Below are 20,463 nucleotides of genomic sequence, written 5' to 3' on the forward strand. Positions count from 1 at the left end.
GCTATTTGAAGACCAGTGGTTGGGCAGGGGCTGTCTCTGGCCGTGTGTGTGTGTGTGTGTGTGCACACGCGCACAGTTGCACTACTAACACAGAAGACTGTTCTCGAGCCGTGGTTCTCAAAGTGTAGTCCCCGGACCAGCCGGCCCCCTTCACTTGGGGACTGGTTAGAAATGCAAACGATACAGGGCCCCACCCCACACCTGCTGAAACTTGGAGGGGGGACGGGGCGTGGGGGAGAAGGGGCCGGACACCTGTGCGCTAGGTGTCTCCTAACTCAGCCCCCACCCGAGGTTCCAGCCCCGCAGCCAGGTGACATCCACAGCCACGGCGCCCAGTGGGGTGGAAGACGCTCCTTACTGGTTTTACTCACAGTTTCTGGTTTTGTTTTATTCTCTTTTTGGAATCTCAAACTCTCGGAGACTGCGGGCTTCAGCTTTTTCTTCTTCTCTGTGCAGGGTTTGGAGGCAGCCGTCTTGCCCTGTGGGGTAACGACGTCGTGGTCTCATGGGAGAACTAACTAGAAAGCCTGTTTTTAGAAGAGTCTGAGGGTTGTTTTTGTCTTTTTTTTTTTTCTTCCGTTTTTGAGCTCTGAATAATTGGGGTCTTGATTTCCCCATCTGAGGGCTGAGAGCCTTGGGAAGCTGAGTCCCGTGAGGGTGGCCGCTGTGCCCCACGGAGGAGGGCAGGGCACTGGGAAAGGCCTACCTGTCTTTAGCCTGCCCTGTTCTCTGTGAATGACCGGCTCTGGCCTAGGGTGCCTGGAGGGACGGGGCCCCAGGGGCCCATGGGTGCACTGTGCTCCTTATCCTCCTGAAGGCTCATGGGACCAGCTCTCATGACACAGTGGGCACTCGGAAACTGGGGTGACTTCTTTGGTTTATGTTTCAGAGCGCATGGCACTGTCTTACTGCTCTCTTCCTTTGCAGATTCCCCCATTGGGGAATAATACTTAGCTGGAAACACTGCTTTTTAAATGTAAACTTATGCTTAATTAAAAAAAAATTGTTTTTAATCTTTATTTTTGAGAGAGGGAGAGAGACAGAGAGGGAGACAGAGAGGGAGACACAGAATCTGAAGCAGGCTCCAGGCTCTGAGCTGTCAGCACAGAGCCCGACGTGGGGCTCGAACTCACCAACGCAAGATCATGACCTGAGCTGAAGTCTGATGCTCAACCGACTGAGCCATCCAGGCACCTCACTTAGGTCTAATTTTTATTTTCAAGGTCATTAGACAACAAAACAGCAGTTTTATTTTGTCAGGGAGGCAGGCTTACACACCGGATCGGGACCAAGGTATTCGCTAACACCAGTCATTCAACATGTATTTACTGATCACCTGCCTCAGGATGTGCTGTGTTCGAGGCCTTGGCCTACATAATGAACAGGACAGACGGTGCAGTGGAAGGAGACAGGAGATGGACCAAATAAATAATCAAGCCCTGGGGAGAGACAGGGGTGGAGGAGGAGACGGAACCCCGGGGCGGGTGTTGGCAGGGCGGTTTCCGGTTTTAACTCAGGGGGTCAAGGAACGCCCCATCAGGAAGGTGGCATTTGAGGAAAGGCCTGAAGGAGCAGCATTTGTCCCAGGAAAGGGCGTTCTTGGTGGGCAGATGGCAGGGGCAAAGGCCCTGGGGCTAGTCTGTGCTGCGCCCTGTGCTGGACGCTTACCTTCTACTATTTTATTTACTAGTTGAAAGCACCCTGGGAAGCAGGTTCTGTCATTACGCCTGTCTTACCAACTAGGACGGTAAAGCCCAGGGAAGTTACATTACTTAACCGAGGCCTCCCAGGTGACGCCGGGTGGGGCTGGCAGTTGAGCCCTGCAGTTCAGCCGTGATGCCCATGCCTCTAACCAGCGTTGCCAAGCTGCCTCCCAAGCACAGATGCGGAAAACTGTTTTATGTCAGTACTTATTTACTCGTCTGCCCTTGTTTTTGTTTTTTTTTTTTAAACTGGGGCAAATGTCACCGTAAAATTAACCATTTTAAAGTACACGGTTCAGCAGCATTTGGTACACTCACGGTGTTTTCCAAACACCAACTCTGATAGTTTTCAACACCTTTTTGTCCCCCCGAAAGGACACCCTATCCCCCCACCAAGCAATTAATTGCTTCTCACTCACCGCCCCTCCCAGCCCCCGGAAACCGCCAATATGCGTCCTGTCTCTATGGGTTTACCTATCCTGGATCATTCACATAAGCAGAATCATAGTTTCCTTTTGGACGAAGCGTCACATTTGTGTGTAGAAAATTCAAAAGACACAAAAACACGCACAGTGAAAAATTCATATGCTTCCTACCTGGGCTTCTGGTTGAGCGTCCTGGGTGTAATGAGAGTGTGTGTGTGTGTGTGTGTGTGTGTGCGTGTGTGTGTGTGAGAGAGTGAGTCATGGTGCTCCGTGCTGTCCATCTGCTCTCTGTCTTTGCCACTGAAACCGTGCATCTTGGCAGCTGTCATACATCGGCACGTGTGGAGTTGGCTCAGCATCACCACCACTGTAGAGACGTGCCCTGGGTCACGTAAACGGTCCCCCCTGGTGGCCTGTGAGACGGGCCCGTGTGTAGGACGCAGGCCCAGCTTTGGGATAAACTCCCCGGGGATGGGGTTGCAGGGCTGGGGCCTTGGGCCCTTTCTGTGTTGCCTGGCTGCTGTCTGCAGAGATTGCGCGGGGACCACAGTGTCCCCCACCCGGGGGGAGGGGCCCCGCACTTGCTTTGACAACTGGGGTGCCACTCGCTCTTCCGTGACCAGCCGTGTGGCCGAGGAGGAAGTCTCTCACCGGAGCCTCTGGCGGTCAGTTCTTGGTCCAGCCCTGCCACGTGACCTTGAACAAACTCGGTTCCCTTCCAGTCCTCACCGCTTCATCCGTAGCGCGCAGTGTGTGTGGACCAGCTGAGGGGCTCACCACACGGATGCCTCCCCTTCCTTAGATCTGGCGTTATTTGGAAGATTGTGTCTGCCCCCCATGCGGCATTTCTTACATTACGATGCACTTTTATTTGCAAATAGAAGAATATCTTTCGAGACGGGGCTCTGGCCAGAGAGTCAGGGTAATGTAACCATTGCCATCAGAGTGGATGTGGTTCCAGCCGGAAGCCAAGCAAAGTAGATGTTTGGGTTGGTTACTTAGGCCGTTTCCTGGGTCTCGCAAAGGCGTCCCTTTGGGCGTTTACACTGTGGGAAGGGCTCGTGAATCCCTGCTGTTGCCTTTGAGAACACTTAGGTCTGAAGACACCTCAGTTTCCAGTAATTGGTCAGCTCCTCTCCAAGGACGCTTCTGGCACTTTCCTTGGCCGTCTTTGTGGGCTCGGTACGACGTGGTCCTAGCCACTGCTTCTCCCTGCTCTTTCTTCTGTGTTCCTCGGTGGCCCCTTTGTGTCTTTCCGTCCGTGCGGAGAGAGGCAAGGACGGACGGACTCTCGACGCTGCTTGGAGAGTGTTAGTGGTTTGCCCGGTGCAGTGTGGCTCCTGTTTTAACACCGCTGTTTATACTGCAGAGGAAGAGAAGAGGTCACCGTGCCTTTTGTTGGCTTTTCCTGGCCTCTTCCTCCATGGTAACCACTGTCTTCCTCACACTGGTTCCCTCCCCACTTCCCAAGGAAAAAGGGTACAAATAAGCCACCTGTCCCAGCCTGGGTTTCCCAGGAAGCTGACTCAGACAGTTTAGAGGACGGGGGGCTCCCCAGGGGGTGCCCTTGGAAGGAGGGGAAGGACGCAGGCGTGGGTAGAGGAGGGCTTCAGCTGCAGTGCGGGCCTGACAGGCCTGGGCCCACCCCGCAGGGAGCTCGGGAGCTGGAAAAGCCCTTCAGAGCTGTCCCGAGTTGGGGCAAGATCGCCAGGCCTTCACGCTCCCCCATAGATCAGTCATCCATGGTGGGCCGCCGTGGGAAGCACTTGACCTTGGGCGAGGCGGCCCCTTGTGGCTGGGACAGAGCCCGAGGGGTGGACAGGCAAGGCCTCCCTCCGGCTGCACCCCCGGCAGCCAGGCCACAGTCCCTTCGGTGAAGGAGGATCTGGGCAGCCCATCAAAGGGGCCACCGCAGCCCCCGGCATCAGACAGACCAGACCCCTTTTACAGCGACCTTTGGGCCCCGTGGTTCTAATCCTAGCGACCGTCCATCGAGTGCCCGTGACGCGGCTGGCGTTGGGTATGTGCTCGGTGTTGACTTTCACAGACGCCAGTAGTCTCTGTTCACAGTTGGGAAACTGAGGCTCGGAACTTGCTCAGGACCACACAGGCGTCAGTGGTGGTGCTTCCACCCCGTTTGGGCTCTGACGGCTCCCCTGGTGGGACCGGGCCGTCTCTTAGCTCTGTGTTTATCGTTCCGTCGGCCCCTCCAGATTCACTCCCCACCCAGCTGCTGCGGGGGCATCAGTTGCCTCTGGGCCTGTAGCACCCCCCCGCCATGCTTTCCCTCCCGGTGGTGGGTCTGGGGGTCAGAGAGAAGCCCGCTGTGCCCTGCAGGGGAAGGGGCTCTGCCAGACTCGGTCAGGCACCAGGGGCTGGGGAGGCAAGAAGAGGTTCGTGGTAGGGTCTCCAACACCCAGTGAATGGATGGAGCCCCCCCGCCCTGCCCCGCATGGACACAGAGAAGAGGCTGGCTCTGCCCTGAGTTTTCCAGTCTCCCCTGGACCCTCCTTTTCTTTCTTTTTTTTTTTTTTTTTTTTAACGTTTATTTATTTTTGAGAGACAGAGAGCAGGAGCGGGGGAGGGAGACACGGAATCCGAAGCAGGCTCCTGGCTCCAAGCTGTCAGCACAGAGCCCAACACGGGTCTTGAACTCATGAGCCGTGAGATCATGACCTGAGCCGAAGTTGGCCGCTCAACCGACTGAGCCACCCAGGCGCCCCATCCCGTGGGCCTTCCTGACGCAGTGGCCGACCCGCCTTTGCCCAGGAGCCTATAACCAGCCTACAACCTCCTCCTGAGAATGGCCCTGCCTGCGTGCCTGGTCTTTAGTAGACCAGGTAACCGCCTCAAAATCAGGAAGGCATGTGTATTTTGAAAAAAATGTTTACTTATTTATTTTGAGGGAGAGAGAGAGAGCATGAGCAAGGTAGGGGCAGAGAGAGAGAGAGATAGGATCCTTAGCAGGCTCCGACGTGGGGCTCGAACCCATGAACCTTGAGATCACGACCTGAGCCGAAATCAGGAGTCGGATACTTAACGGACTGAGCCTCCCAGGCGCCCCAGGAAGGCATATGTTTTGTAACTTTTTATCGACGTGTAGTATACACATAGGGTAGGTGCCCACAAAGTGAACGCACCCGCGTGAGCACCCGCGTGACCAGATCGAGGCAAGAACGTGAGTGGCGGTGACTGCACACGGCTTGCACTGTAGCCAGTGGGCCCACACTCGGGCCCTCCCCTGCCGTACTGTGCTCACCAGCCCCATCACACCAGCCTTGCTGCTGGTCCCCGAGCTCCTGGAACTCCTCCCTCACAGGGTCCCTGTCCTCAGGGACTTCCCTAGCCGGCGCCCTTGTGGCACACAGAGCTGCCTGCCCCTGTGACCCTACTCAGGGAGGGGGTCTCCAGCTGAGCCCTGATGAACCCTGACGAGCCCCGACCTCAGTTTCCCACAGCGTGTGCCGTGACCCTCTGCGGTCCTCCCTCTTTGGGATAGTATGTTTCTCCTCTATTCCTCTGTGGCCAGGAAGGAATGTCTTGTTTTTTCCATTAATAGTTGACAGCATGGGAGCACTTGGGTGGCTCAGTCGGTTGAGTGTCCAACTTCGGCTCAGGTCGTGATCTCGCAGTTCGTGAGTTCGAGCCCTGCATCGGGCTCTGTGCTGACAACTAGGAGCCCGGAGCCTGCTTCGGATTCTGTGTCTCCCTCTCTCTCTCTGCCCCCTCCCCGGCTCGCTCTCTCTCTTAAAAGTAAACATTAAAAAAAAAAAAAAACAACTTAAAAAAAAAAACGAATCCACAGCGTGAAATGGACCTTACAATGTGGCACTTCTTGCCGGAGTGTTTTGGTTTTTTTTTAAAGTTACATTTCTTTATGTTTTTTGGCTTATGACTCCCACCCAGGACGCAGAACTGGGCAAGAGAGGCCCAATTTGGGGAGTGAGGAAAGCGGGCGTCCCGCGCCTGATTTACCAGTGGCCCCGGGTGGGACACCGGGCACGCCGCTCTCCCGCAGCGCGGAGACAAAGCTGACCTCGGAGGGCTCGTCCCGGCCCGAAGGGCTGTGGCTGTGGCTGTGGCTTTGGGGACCCTCGGGTGCCTGGATTTTAGCGGACCGAGTAACCGGGCACAGAACTTTCAGCGGTGGTGGGAGCCCGGCCAGCCTGGCGTGCCCTGCCCTGTCCGGGCCTCTGCGGAAGCAGAGCGCTTCTGTGTCTTAAGTTACGCTTGCGTTTGCTACGGCGAATGGTAATCGTTTTCATTTTAGGGGATCTGGAAAATACATCCAGTGGAAACGGGAGCCGTAAATCCCTGCCATGCCGGCCACCCCTGGAATAATCGGCGTTACAATTTTCTGCAGAGGTTCCGGTGCACGGTCGTGGCTAGAGCCCGCTGCGATTCGGGGCGCGTCACGTGCTGTCATTCTTGGCTCCTGGGCCGGAGGCAGAAGCCTTCGCTCGGCTGGAGGTCCCTTTGCTCCGCCGAGTGCGTCTGGGGAGAGTGAGATTGGGAAGGAAAGGTCTCTAGGAGGGCGAGCCACTGGTGTCACGCCGGTCGCCCACCCTGAGGCCTTTTGAGGCTCTCACTCTAATTAAATTCGGGGTCCTCAACTTAGGGGGACAGTAAGTAGCACTGGCTGCGGGGTTCGCTGACCTTGTTTTTGCTGGCGTGGCCCAGGCTTCCTCCCTGGACTCCTGTGATGTCCTTGGTGGTGCTGGGTCATCGGACACTGGAGAGTGGCCTCAGGGCCCGGCACTGTCAGGGCCCCACAAAGTGGGTGCCCGGTGGCCGTCGGCTGGAGGAGTGGAGGGCCTTCCGCTGCGGTGTGAAGGGAGCAGGGAAGGGATTTGTAGCTGGGGTTACGGCCCTGAGATGGTTTTGCTAAAGCGTATTGCCCTGTGCCAGGCACTTTTCTGTCATCTTACGTGCGTCAGCTTGTTCGACCCTTCCGATAACTGTATTTCACTAGCCCCATTTTATAGGTGGGCAAACTGAGGTCAGGTACCCTGCTGAATACATTTGTTGAGGAGCGTGGCTGACGGAGGGCTGGTTCACCTGCTTCAGGTGAGCTCGAGCCCCACGTTGGGTGAGCCATGCTTCCCTCTCTCTCTGTCTCTCTCTCTGTGCCTCTTTATCTCTCCCTCTGCCTCTCCTGGGATTCTCTCTTTGCCCCTTGCTCACTTGCACCCCACCTCAAAAAAATAATAAATAAAGAAGGATCAGTGTCAACCCCAGACTGTGTGCGGAGATGCTTAGAAGCAAACGTTGGACGAAATGATGCTTCGGGCCCATCGGGCAAACTGAACAGAAACCTTTCCCGAAAACAGAGCAGGCCTCCAAAATTCCCAAGGCGCATCAATGGCAGGGGCAGTACTTGCCAGCAAATATTTATATCTGCTTCAGGTTTTGTTTTTCACTTGTCCCCTCCCAGGGAAACCAGCTGGACACGGAATGTCAGGGTCACGTTGGAAGGCTGGAGACTTTCTGCTCGAGTGTTTCAAAGGGAATACTTTAGGGTCCACAGCCGGGCTATTTTTAAGTTTTGAGAGCCATGAGTTTAGACTTGGCCAAGTTCCCTCCTCATCTTTCTGGGTCTGTGACTCAACGCTGCGCGTCCCAGGAGAGCGAGGACTGGTTACTCCCGGTTACTGGAAGTCTGTTGGGAGCATATCAGGGACTTTCATCTTTTCTCCCCCACGCACGTATCCGCAGCATATAAAAGGTTCTGGAAGCCTGCCCTGCCGCTGTCACTGGAGAGGAGGGGCCTCGAGTTCAGGGTGCGTCTGCCCTTCAGCCAACCCTGGGGAATGTAAAGACCCAGGTAATTTGAGGACGGGTGGCTGAGGCAGCCCGCTAGTAATGCAGGCCCTGAGTCTGGGGGCGCACACACATCCCAGCGGGCTTTGGCCCGGACAGCACGTGACGGTCATTTCGGCATGCACATGGTACCACCCTTGCTTGCCTTCTGCTGACCAAAGTCCCTCTGACCATAATAGCAGCCTCCACGTGCTCCGGAGCCCCCCTTCCGGCAGGGTGGGACCAAGTTGTGGCCGTGTTTGCTCACACGATGGTCAGGGCTCGCCCAGGGCATCCGGGTGGAGCTCTCGCGTCTGCTGAAACATCGCCCGGCCCGTTCTCTCTCCCCCCTCTGTGCCTTGCGTCGCTTCCTGATGAGGCAGGGAGGTGGCGAATTTGGAAAGATGGGCTCGGGGGGCAGCCCCGCTGACCGCTGGCCACGGTGGACTCCAGGGCGTCTGCTGACAGAGTCCCCATCACCGTCAACGTGCTGGCGGCCGGCCTGCCTGTGCCACTCACCGACGGTGCCAGTTTGGGCATCTGGCTTCTCGTTTTTTGCCCTCGGTTTCCTCACCTCATGGGGACTGGATGTCCTGTGCTCTTTATCATTCTGTTCCCCTCCCCGTGCCGCGAGCTGACGGGTTCAGGGCTCTTGGCAGAGAAGCCCGGGATGGAGAGCGCGTGAAAAAAACGTGTGTGTGAGCACACACTCCCTGGGCAGCAGGCGAGTGGTTGGTGACGGCAGGCACTTCTTCGAGTTGGCCCTGCCGGGTCCCTCCTCCAGGTCACTGTCCCCAACCAGGGGGACCCTGAAATGCCCTTCTCCCACTAATAATGCTCTTAACTGACTTCACTCGTGAGATCAAAACCACGTTCTTGGGGGAAAAACCCTTAAGCTCCTATAAAGTGGCACTTGAGAATAATAAGGAAAATGAGGAAGTAAAATCCAACACCAAATTAATGATAAGATTCGAAGTACAAAACACAGGGCCTGGTGTGTAGAAGAATAAAAAGTTAAGACGTCTCAGGGGCGCCTGGGTGGCTCAGCCGGTGAAGCGTCCGACTTCGGCTCAGGTCATGATCTCGAGGTCTTGGGTGCGAGCCCCGCGTCGGGCTCTGTGCTGACAGCTCGGAGCCTGGAGCCTGCTTCGGATTCTGTGTCTCCCCCTCTGTCTGCCCCTAACCCACTCGCTCGCATGTTTTCTGTGTTGATCTTTCTCTCTCTCTCAAAAATAAATAAAAACTTAGAGACGTTAAGATGTTTCAGTCACAAATCCACCGTTGGCTCAGCAGCAGTGGACTGGGAAACCGTGGAGGCCACAATGCCATTCCTCTGTCCCCTTGTGCCCGGCGGCGGTTGTGACCTTCTGACAGCCGATCAGAGCGGAAGGCTGAGCTGCTCGGGCCGGGACTTGGGTGCGCCACGCGGCTGAACCTTGGAGGTGCTGAACCCCCGGTGTCTTCTAAACTTGGGAGACGCTCTGGACCTTGGGGTGGACTTGACACTTGGCCACGTTTTGAGGAGAAGGGAATTTCAGCCAGAGAGCACCAAACCAGGGTGAGTCTCTGGACCGCTCGTACCTTAGCTTGGCCGGGTGGAGCTCTGGAGTCCTGAGGCTAGGCTTGTGGGCGTGACACCCCAGCGACCGGGTCACTGGCTCTCCTGCTGGGTCCCCGGGGCTCTCGGCTGCCCCTCCCCCACCTCTGTCCGTCACCACATCCAGTTCCAGGCCCAGATGACATACTCCCTCCACGGTCATTAGGGAACACCTACTGTATACAGGAGGCGGAATTAGGATTTGGGGGGCTTCCTTTGTGCCCAGACCTGTTGCTTAGCTCCACTTGCTGGGATGTGGGCTCCATGAGCGGGGACGGGGGTGGGGGGGGGGAGGCGTCCGTTCTGTTCCCCCTTGTGTGCCAGGGCCCAGGGCAGTGGCTGGCACCCGGCAGGCATGCGGCAAAGACTCGCTGAATCAATGAATGAACACCGTGGCCAGCAGAGGGATGAGGAGAGTCCCCGACTCCCTCCCGAGTGCCGGCCCTTTGAGTGGGGACGTTCCTGCTGTGGTGCGTGCACACCCCGGGGCCCCTCCACACCCCACGTGCACATGCCGGGGCGTGCGTGGGAGGCAGGCACACCTCACCCTGACCCGGAGGCACCCGGACGAGGTGCCGCCCGGGTGGAAGATGCTCCGGGTAGCCCAGGACCGGAGCGGCCGGAAGAGGCTGGGATGCCGTGGTCCGGGTGGCAGAACTGCGGGGCCCAGAGTCCCGGGGAAGTTTGGACAGGAGCAGGGGGAGGTGCCGGCAGGCAGATGTGTGTGTTCTTATCTGAGAGGGCGTTCATCTTGTCCTGAAGTCAGAATTTGCGGAACTGCTTGTGGGCTGTCGATCGGCCCCGGGCCGACTCTTCGAAGGCCTTTGTGCCTCAGTTTCCCCGTCAAGAAAACGCGGGCATGGCTGGTGGGAAGACTAAATTAATTAACGTAGATCTGCACTGTCCAGCAGCTGGGAAGGACTTCAGAGTGTGCCGGTCCCCGTGAGATGTGCTCTAAGGGTGATATCTCCTCTGGGCCAGACTTGATACGGCGAAAAAAATGTCAAACAGCTCATCAATATTTTTACGTTAGTTCTGCGTTTAGTGTTTGTTACTTTGTTTGTTTGTTTATTTATATTTGAGAGTGCAAGCGGGGACAGGCAGAGGGAGAGGGGGGACAGAGGATCCCAAGCAAGCTCTGCACTGACAGGAGAGAGCCTGATGAGGGGCTCCGACTCACGAACCGCGAGATCGTGACCCGAGCCAAAGTCAGATGCTCAACCCACTGAACCACCCAGGCGCCCCAAGCCCACAGGTGCTTAAGATGTAGTCTGTCCGGTCGCCACCGCCCCGACACGAGCGCACTGAGGCTGTGTGCCCGCTGCAGGAGGCGACGAGACGGCCCTCACAGCCCCTTGAAGCGTCTGTTCTGATGGAGGAAGAAGGTACTCTGCGATCTGAGCAGGTGGTCCTCGTAGCTGAGCCAACGTTCCAGGACCTTAAAAACACACTCAGTTTCGCGAGGACAGGAGGGACATCCAGGGGGACTGCACGTCCCCTCGCTGTCCTTCAAGAAAGGAAAGATGGTGTTTCTAGTAAGAGAGGTGGCAGAAGGCCCCCCGGGACTGGGCTCCTCTGGGCCCCGGCCAACAGGGGCCCGCACCCCGCGCCTCTGGCTGGGCTGCGGAGGCCTCGCCTGGGTGTAGGGAGGGGAGCCAAGATGGGTGGCTTTCCCAAGGAGCCTCCAAAGGCCCCATTGTCTGCGGCCCGTTCCGGCGTGGCCAATGCCTTCCTCTCTGGCGGTGGGGCTCAGACAGAGGCCCTTTGGTGGCTGGCCTCGGAGGTCAGTGCAGTGTTAGAGCCAGCCCTCCCTCCTCGGCCTGTGGCCCCTGGCTGCCACCCCTCGGTGTCAGTGGCTGTGTGGGTGTGGGGCGAGGCAGCCCTGCCCTAGTTTAGAGCCAGAGAGCAAAGGAAGGGAAGGGGGAGGGCAGCAGGAAGAAGGGATCCGATGCTGAGTAAGCCAGCGGGGCCTCAGCCCAGCTGTGTGCTTTGTTTGTGGGGTTTCAGTCTCCGCACTGGGTATCGGAGGGCAGGCCCGGGGCCTTTCTGCCGCGTGGCCTTTTCTGACCCAGCCCTGGTAGTGGCTTTGTGTCACTTCTGCTGCACACCGTTGGTGAAAGCAGTCACCTGTGCCTGAATGGGGGAGGGGTGGCAGACTCCCCACCTCTGGATGGAAGGAGCATCGAGGAATTTGTGGCTGTGTTTTTATTTTATTTTATTTTATTTTATTTTATTTTATTTTATTTATTTTATTTTATTTTATTTTATTTTATTTTATTTTAATTTTATATTTTAAAGTCCACTTACTTATTTTTGAGAGAGAGAGAGCGTGCGCCTGAGTTGGGGAGGGGCAGAGGGAGAGGATCCCAAGCAGGCTCCGCACTGTCGGTGTGGAGCCCAACGTGGGGCTCAAACTCAAGAACCGTGAGGTCATGACCTGAGCGGAAACCAAGAGCCGGACGCTTAACCGGCTGAGCCACCCATGCGCCCCGTGTGGCTGTGATTTTAAAAAGTTACACGTAAGCACAGCCTGGAATGTGTCGTTGGGTGAGTTGTAACAGATGCTGGCACCCGGGTAGCCCGCCCTCCTGTCAAGGTATAGTAGAGTTCCGGCCCCAGGAAGTTCCCTCCTGCCTCTTCCAGTCCGTGCCCACCCCCAGCCGAGCACTTTTCTGATTTTTTTCATCGTTTATTAGTTTCGCCTGCCCTAAAACACAGCATAAATGGATTCGTGCGGTGTTCGTATTCAGCCGATATCCTCACTATTCACGGATTCTGTATTTGCGAGTTTGCCTAATTGCTAAGATTTATTTGTCACCCCAGAATCGACTCGTAGCGCTTTGGCGGTCATTTGGGGACATGTGTGGAGGGGTGAAAAATGTGAGTGGCCCCCCACACACATTCCCCGCTGAGGGTGAGCGGGGCGTTGCTCTGCCTGCTTGTTTTAGCTCTCACTGTAAACAAGTGTCTTTTTTGTGGTCGTTTAAGTGCCATGGTTTTTGCGTTTTTGTGCTCTTGGTGATTTTTCTGTATAAAATGTTCCTCAGGGACAGTGCTGAAGTGCTGGGTGGTATTGGTAAACTCGAGAAGGCTGTGATGTGCTTTAACAGAGAAAATACCTGTGTTTGATAAGTTTCGTTCAGGCACATGTCCTGATGCTGTTGGCCTTGAGTTCAGTGTTAATGAGGTCAACAATATATGTTAAATAAGTCATCTTTAGGGGCGCCTGGGTGGCTCAGTCAGTTGAGTGTCCGACTTTGGCTCAGGTCATGATCTCATAGTTTGTGGGTTCGAGCCCCTCATCGGGCTCTGTGCTGACAGCTCAGAGCCTGGAGCCTGCTTCGGATTCTGTGTCTCCCTCTCTCTGTGTCCCTCCCCTGCTTGTTCGTGCATTGTCTCTCTCCTTCTCTTCCTCTCTCTCACTCTCTCTCAAAAATAAACATTAAACAATTTTAAATAAGGTGTCTTTAAATAGAAACACAGAAAAAGCAAGGTTATGTACTGACTGGTTGATGCCAGTGTTCTGACCAGAGGCTGGCGGGAACCTAACCCTGTATTTCCTCCAGGGGGGGCGATGTTCACTATTCGATAATTCGGCATTTGCGGTGACTTCACGGAACATTATACCTCGAATATCGAGCCTCGACTGTAGTCCTCTTTCGTCTGGCACCGTTCACGCAGAGAACGTCTGTGAAATTCATCTCTGTTGCTCCTGTGTGTCAGGTGTTTGTCTTTTTTTCTTTTTTCTTTTTGTTTTTTAACCAAGTAGCATTCCATTCGGTGAGTACACCACCCTTTGTTTTTCCATTTCCCTATTGAGGAATGTTTGTCTTCTTTCCTTCTGGGGCTGAAGGAGAAGTCGGCTATGGTCATTTGTGTCGAGATACGCTTTCACTTCTGCTGGGTAAATACCTAGGAGGGGAGTTGCTGGCTCATGGAGTAGGAGTGTGTTTAACTTTTTCAGCAGCTGCCAAAAAGTTTTCTGAAGGGACTGGGCCATTTAGCCTTCCCCCAAACAGTATGTGAGAGCCCCCGCCCCCTTTCCTTCTTGATGCGCTGTTTCCAGGGTTTCCAGGCTCTGCTCCGCTGGCTACTTTCTAAACTGGCTCCTCCGTGAGGAGGACACTTGGCTGACACCCTTCTAATTCCTTCTGTTAAAATAACTGTCTTCACAGCCGATTTTCAACCCTTTTTTGGTAGTTACTATGGTCTCAGAAGGGTTTGATTTTTTTTTTTTTTCCCACCAGCTTTCACTAACGCGGAACACTTGCATGGTTTTGCCATTTCCAAAAACTCACGTGCAACTAACCGTGGGAAAGTCAGAAACTCTGTGCCGACAAAAATGATGTACAAGGGACTGATCGTTCCACTTGGGGATAATCACTGTTAAGAGAGACTTTTGTTCTGACACACAGCTATTTAATTTTTAGGCATCTGAGGGAACGAGAGTGAACTTTGTTGGAGCAGTGAGTCCCTGGTAAGAATTATACTGGTGAAGGGCCCCAGGGGAGGACACACAGCTAGAACCCAGAAGCCAGCGAATGAAGCCTTTTCCTCTTGAGTTGCTTGTTGGAGATGCCCCTTCCATTCGGTTTCTGGTTCTTGCTGGGAGACTTTGTGTCACCCTGGTGGCTTGATTTTTTTGAAGGCCGGCCAGAGTTTAATTTTTTGCAGGTGATCATAGGATCAGAATGGAGAGCTGGGGGCCCCTCCTCCCCCTGGGCCTCGGGAAGCTCTTCTCCGGACCCTCCGAACAACCCCTCTTCGTTCCTCTGGGGAACCAGCAGTGGGAGGGGGCTCTCTCTCAGGGGCAGCCAGAGTGGGAGATCGCTTCCGGTGGTTAGAGAGTCTTTCCTTCTGGGGGCACCTGAGTGGCTCCGTCGGTTACGCGTCCGATTCTTGGTTTCGGCTCAGGTCATGAGCTCACGGTTCACGAGTTCGAGCCTCACATCGTGCTCTGTGCTGACAGCGTGGAGCCTGCTTGGGGTCCTCTCGCCCCCTCTTTCTCTGCTTCTCCCCTGCTTGCTCTCGCTCTCCCCCTCTCTTTTTCTCAAAATAAATAAAAAACCTAAAAGAAAAAAAAAAAAAGAATTTTCTGCCATCTGGCCAGCAAGCAGTCTAATTTAGGATCCGATCCCGTCAGCAGCTGGGACGATCCCGTGAAAACAAAACCAGGTCCTGTCACTCCTGAGCCCAGAAAGAATCCTCATGCCCTTCTTCCCGTTCCTCACTCAGCAAAATCACGTCTGTGTCTGTACTGCAGATGGCTGGCCTACTCTACAGATTCTAAACGCCATAGTCTTCAGAAGCAACGCTTGTGTCTTTGATCAGAAAGGGGAATTGACGATGTGCCCCGTCTTAGCCTCTCGGTCAAGCAGCAGACAGGTGCGAAGGCCCCTGGTTTGTGGCGGGGGCTCGGACCCAGTCCCCCGACGTTGTTCCCACGCAAGGCGTGGGGCCGGTTACGGAAGGAGGGCTGTGCCCGGTGCTTTACCAGCACCATCTCACGTTTCCGGCGGCCCCGCAGAGCGCCCAGTATTGTTTCCTGATTCGAAGATGGGGACAGAGCAAGGAGGTCACTCCTCCAAGGCCGTGCACGGGGTTAGCCGCAGAATCGAGAGAAGCGTGCTTCCAGACTCTGTGTTTGTCCCAGGGGCAAAGTGTGGCTGGTGGTACCTCCCAGCTGGCACGGGAGGGGGAGACCCTCCCCAGCCCGCGGTCTCCTGCTCCTGACTCCCTGGGGCAGCGGGCGGAAGAGAAGGAGCCAGGGCTCTGGAAATTGGAGAGCACCGACATCCCTCCCAGCTTGAAGTTTCCACCACCTTCGTGTTCCTTTCCTTCTCTGTGACACCCTTTTTCCTTCTTTGGTGAATGCATATTTAAAGCATCTCTAAATCAGCCTTGTGTTCATCTAAAATCTTTTTTTTTAAAGTGTTTGCTTATTTATTTATTTAAAATTTTTTTAATGTTTATTTATTTTTGAGAGAGACAGGGTGAGTGGGGGAGGGGCAGAGAGAGAGGGAGACACAGAATCCAAAGCAGGCTCTGGGCTCTGAGCTGTCAGCACAGAGCCCGACGCGGGGCTCGAACTCACAACCGTGAGATCATGACCTGAGCCGAAGTCGGACACTCAATCGACTGAGCCACCCAGGTGCCCCCAGCCTCGTATTATAATGAAAAAAGTTTAGGATTTTATTTTTCCTTAAAAAAAACAAAAAACAAAAGGCTTTTCTTTCTCGTTCCACTTGTGGCATTGGGCTGTTGTCTGAGGTGGGGGTGTCTCACTGCTCTGGAGTGAACTTACGTCAAAGCCTCTCTGTGCCTCAGTATCCCTTCTGAACCCAGTGTGCATCCTGCACTCAGCCTTGCTCTATCGTCTGTGGTTGGGGTGTGGGATGGGATCCTGGTCCAGATAAAAGGACGTTAGTGGGACAGTTGGTAAAATTTGTAAGATTTGAATAAGGTCTGTAGATTAATACATATACGCCTATCCATATATGTGTATATACATACATACATGTATATGCAGGTATGGGTTTTATCAGTGTTCATTTTCTGAATTTTGGTGATTGGAATCATATAAATACTAACATTTGGGAAATCTGGATAAAGGGTATATAAGAAGCTTTTGCAGTACTTAAAAAATTTTTTTTTGTAAGTCTGAAATCACATGAGAAGACCCTGGAAGGTGAACAGTCTTGGGGGTGGCAGGGTGGGTGTGGGGTCGGCAACTCCACGCATAGGCTGGCTGTGAGGCCACAGGGTGCTCTGAGGACTTTGAACTCTTCCCGTAGGTGTCAGAGACTGAGCATTTTTGAGCAGGAATATGATGTGGTGAACACACATTAAATTTAAAACATTCTTTAAGTCTTAAAAAAAAAATCCCACCACTATTTCTGAATATGAAGGTAATATATCTTCCTTGTAGAATGTTTTAAAAAATGCATAAGAGCTTAGGAAAAAGGGGTGCGTGGTGGCTCAGTCGGTTAAGCATCCGACTCCTGATTTAGGCTCAGGTCATGATCTCACGGTTCGGGAGTTCGAGCCCCGCGTCGGGCTCTGTGCTGACAGCTCAGAGCCTGGAGCCTGCTTCGGATTCTGTGTGTCCCTCTCTCTCTGCCCCTTCCCTGCTCATGCTGTGTCTCTCTCTGTCTCTAAAAATAAAACGTTTAAAAAAAATTAAATAAAATAAAAACCACTCATAACCGCTCTTCATAGCGTATCTGCATGTGTAAATATATTAAAGAAAAAGAATAGAAAGCAACCTACTACGTACTGGGTGGTGGTCTCCTCTCCCTTTGTTTCATTTAACATCGTATGACGAACATTTTTCAGGTCTTAAGATTAATTGGGCAGAACTGTGTTGTCCGCTACATGGGGCTATTTAAAATTAAATTTAAGTTAATCAAGATTAAATGTAAATTAATTAAAATGAAATGAAATTAGAGATTCAGTTACTTATGTGTCCTAGCCACATTGCTCAGTAACTGCCAGAGCTGACATACGTGGACAGTGCGGATAGAACATTCTCATCACCGCAGAAAAGGCCCTATTGGACGGTGCTGCTCTCGAATAGTTAAAACTTCTAGAAAACGTAAAAGTTGCCCAGCGTTTCTTTAGCTTTACCTCTACATTTGGGGTTTTATATTCTTTTCTGGTTGGCACACTTCAGCGTCTTAATAATATTTTCGTGAGCTTGCTTGTTTCTTTCCTAACAGCTTGGTGGAGATGTAATTCACATCCCATAACCCACCCTTTGAAAGTCGACAACTTAGCGGTTTTTAGGATGGTCAGAGTTGTGCGGCCGTCCCCAGTATCTGATTTTAGAACACCTTTATCGCCCCCAAAAGCAAGACCCCACCATTAGCAGGTGTCTCCCTGCTCCCACTCCCCCCATGGCAGGCAGCTGCTAAGCTACTCACCGCGCCTGTGCACGCCCATCTTTGGCCGCATGTCTCATTTTTTTTTTTTTTTTGCTTGGGAAAAATCGTCTTAAATTGCTGGGTCGAGTGGTGTGAAGGTTTTTTAAGGCTTTGGGTACGTCGTGCCGCCCTGCCCTCCGGAAGGTGTTGTCCACATGCAGGCTTGCCCCAGCAGCGAACAGAAATGCCCTTTTCTCGGCATGCTGGGCGACGCCGTTGTTCTCATTGCTTTTCCTCTTTGCCGGTGGCCCAGTGCGCGTGGCTCCTGACAAGGTAGAACACGGTTTCCTGTGCTGAGTGGCCGTTACGCGTCAGATCAGATTTGGGAAAGGTTGCTGGGGGGTGTGCCTTGAACCCTGTGTACCCCTGGGGAGCGGAGGGCAGGGAAGGTTGGAGGCCAGAGAGCGGGGGTGCCCTGGGGCAGGTGCGAACCTGCAGGCAGTCTGGCAAGGCTCGCTCTAGTCTGCAGTGATTGGGAAACTGATGGAAACTTCCTTCCCCACTGCGATGCAGCGAAGCCATCGCTGGTTTTGAGCAGCTTTCGGAGTGAAGAAAGCGGACTGGCGCAATGACCCCGTAGCCCAGAGTGGCCTTAAATACTTCCTTTGTGGCTTGGGGGGGGGGTTCCCTCCGCCTGACCCTGGCGCTTTGGGGTGCATGGGAGAGAAGGCAGAGGCAGAGGAGGCCCGGGAGCCTGGTGGAATGCAGTTGGTTGTGTTACCTGCATCCATGGCTCTTGACCTTGGCTGTTCCCTTAGACTCATCTGAGGTGCTTTGGCCACGCCCCCAGACTGGCACCAGAGTCTCAGAGGTCATGGTGGGCATCTGCACTGAGTGGCATAGCCAGACTAGAGAAGTGACCGTCTGCACGGGCCAGAGGACCCAGCACCCACTGCCTCTGGGGGTTTTTGTGAGCTTACGTGGGGCCAGGAGGGAGACTGTTGCCGGGGTCATTGGTCCAGCTCTGCCCCAAAAGCTCGGCCCCTCTTCCAGAACCTGTTGACTCCCAGAGCCACCCAGGTCCACAGGCTGCAACCTTCGGCTGAAGACAAGACCTTGCTCGACTTGTGTCCAGAGTAACTTGTTCAGATGTGCCCCCAGGGAGACCTGCCCCCTCCCTGCCAACCCCCAAGCTTTGATCGGATGCCCTGACCCTTGCCTGGATCCCTTTCCAGCACAGTAGGTGGTTTCGTGGCTGTGCGATCCCACATGACACGCAGCATCCGGGTGGAGTAGAGAGGATGTCCTGTGATGGCCACAGCGGGGTCGGGCGGCTCCCAGACGCGTCCCTTCCTAACTGAGAGAGGGGTACTCACCGGGATGGGACGAGGCCCAGGTGTGAGCTGGGGTTGCCTTCCCCATGGACTAGCCCGATGGAGCCTTCTTATTTCAAACCTTATCATAACAACAAAAGGTGCCAACCTGGTCATCACCCGGGTTGGCTGTGCGTTCAGGTAAGGGCAGGCTGCGGGGTCCTCTGTCTGGCTGTCCGTAGGAAGGAGGCAGGAATCCTGTTGCCAAACCTCGCGCTAAGGCTGCTTTGCTGGCCTCCTTGTTTGTAAATCCAGCCTCTGCAAGGAGTGGGGAAGGCGCCGTGGCCCTCAACCTGGTTTGTCTCTTGGCTGTGGGTGCGCGAGAGATCAGTCAATACCAGTTTGGAATAACCCACTTCGCGTGGAGCACTGCCCAGGCTGGGTGGTGTCTGTATTCGGTCAGTTATCCTGTGTAATTGGTTCTCAAATAGCCTTCCTGGAACTTGTGGACAGGGGCTGGAACGTTCCAGGAGGCAGAGGGGGAGTAGGCTCTGTCCCACCCAGACCAGAGTGGTTTTCCTAGTGTCTGTTATATGTAGTTGAGTGTCCACCGTGGTTTTTTTTTTGTTTTTTGTTTGTTTCTTTTTTTTGAGAAAAGTTTCTCCTGCTTTAAGCATTTTGAGAACCACTGCTGTGCACACAGAGAGGCCAGCCTGAATTGTGTTTCTCCAGTGACGGTAACCTGCAGCCAAAACAACGGCAGTGGTGGTAATGGTAATAATAAAATGTCAAATTGCTGTAGTAGTAAAACTTGTTTGTTTCCTTCTGGAGAGTTGGAAAGCTCTTAGGAAGGCCTGTTTTATTGCTTTGGCTTCTTAAGGACATTACGATCCATCATAGCGTTAGCAGTGGATGTCGCTGGTGCCCGGTTTTTCCGCTAATCACCTGGAAGACCGGAGAGAAAGCTCTGGACGAGGGCTCAGTCGGTTAAGCATCTGATTCTCGGTTTCGGCTCAGGTCACCATCTCATGGTTCGTGAGTTCAAGCCCCACGTCGGGCTCTGTGCTGGCAGCACGGAGCCTGCTGGGGATTCTCTCTTTCCCCTTCTCTCTCTGGCCCTCCCCCCCCTCCAAAATAAATAAATAAACTTAAAAAATTAAAAAAAAAAAAAAAAGAGAAAGCTCTGGACAACCGCCCAAGGCCCTGGCCCGCCCACTATGGCCTCCCGGATGACAGCCGGGCTAGCCTGGGAGGGGCAGATCCTGTGTCGAGGTAGGGGCCCTGTCTTCCAGGAGGTTCTGGCGGGGGAGTGGCCCAGGATGTCTGAGCCACATAGGTCCGTGACCGTCTTGGAGCCTCCATGGAGGAAACCTTGGCCCCTTGCAGCCCCTTGTGAATCCTGCCTCCTACCTTCGGTGTGCAGAGTATCCTCCTTCTCCAACACCACACACACCTCCTGGGTCAGAGCTTCGCTTCCTGCCACTTCCCATGTCCCAGGGGCCCTCCGGGAGTTTCCCTGCGTCCTGTCCCCGCCTCCGGGCCCTGCTGGCTCGTTGCCGGCCCATTAATCATCCCACAGTTGTGCGCGTGTCTCTGGCTTTCCTGTCTCTGCGCCTTCTCTTACCTTTTCCTGAACCTGGCTCACCCTCCCCTCCCCTCCCCTCCCCTCCCCTGCCTCTGCCTTTTGAATGCATTCAGCGTTTATCTGGCACCTGCCGTGTATGGGGCACTCTGCTGTCCTTGTGTTTGTGAGGGTGCTAAAGT

General features: G+C 54.2%; 1 protein-coding gene across 2 annotated transcripts in view; it reads left to right on the top strand.

The window, feature by feature from the left end:
• The window catches only part of LIMD1 (LIM domain containing 1), a 65,155-nt gene that overhangs the window by 2,384 nt on the left and 42,308 nt on the right, over window positions 1–20,463 (top strand). The window lies entirely within an intron of this gene.

Source organism: Panthera leo, chromosome A2 (assembly GCF_018350215.1).
Source record: "Panthera leo isolate Ple1 chromosome A2, P.leo_Ple1_pat1.1, whole genome shotgun sequence".
NCBI classification, from domain to species: domain Eukaryota; kingdom Metazoa; phylum Chordata; class Mammalia; order Carnivora; family Felidae; genus Panthera; species Panthera leo.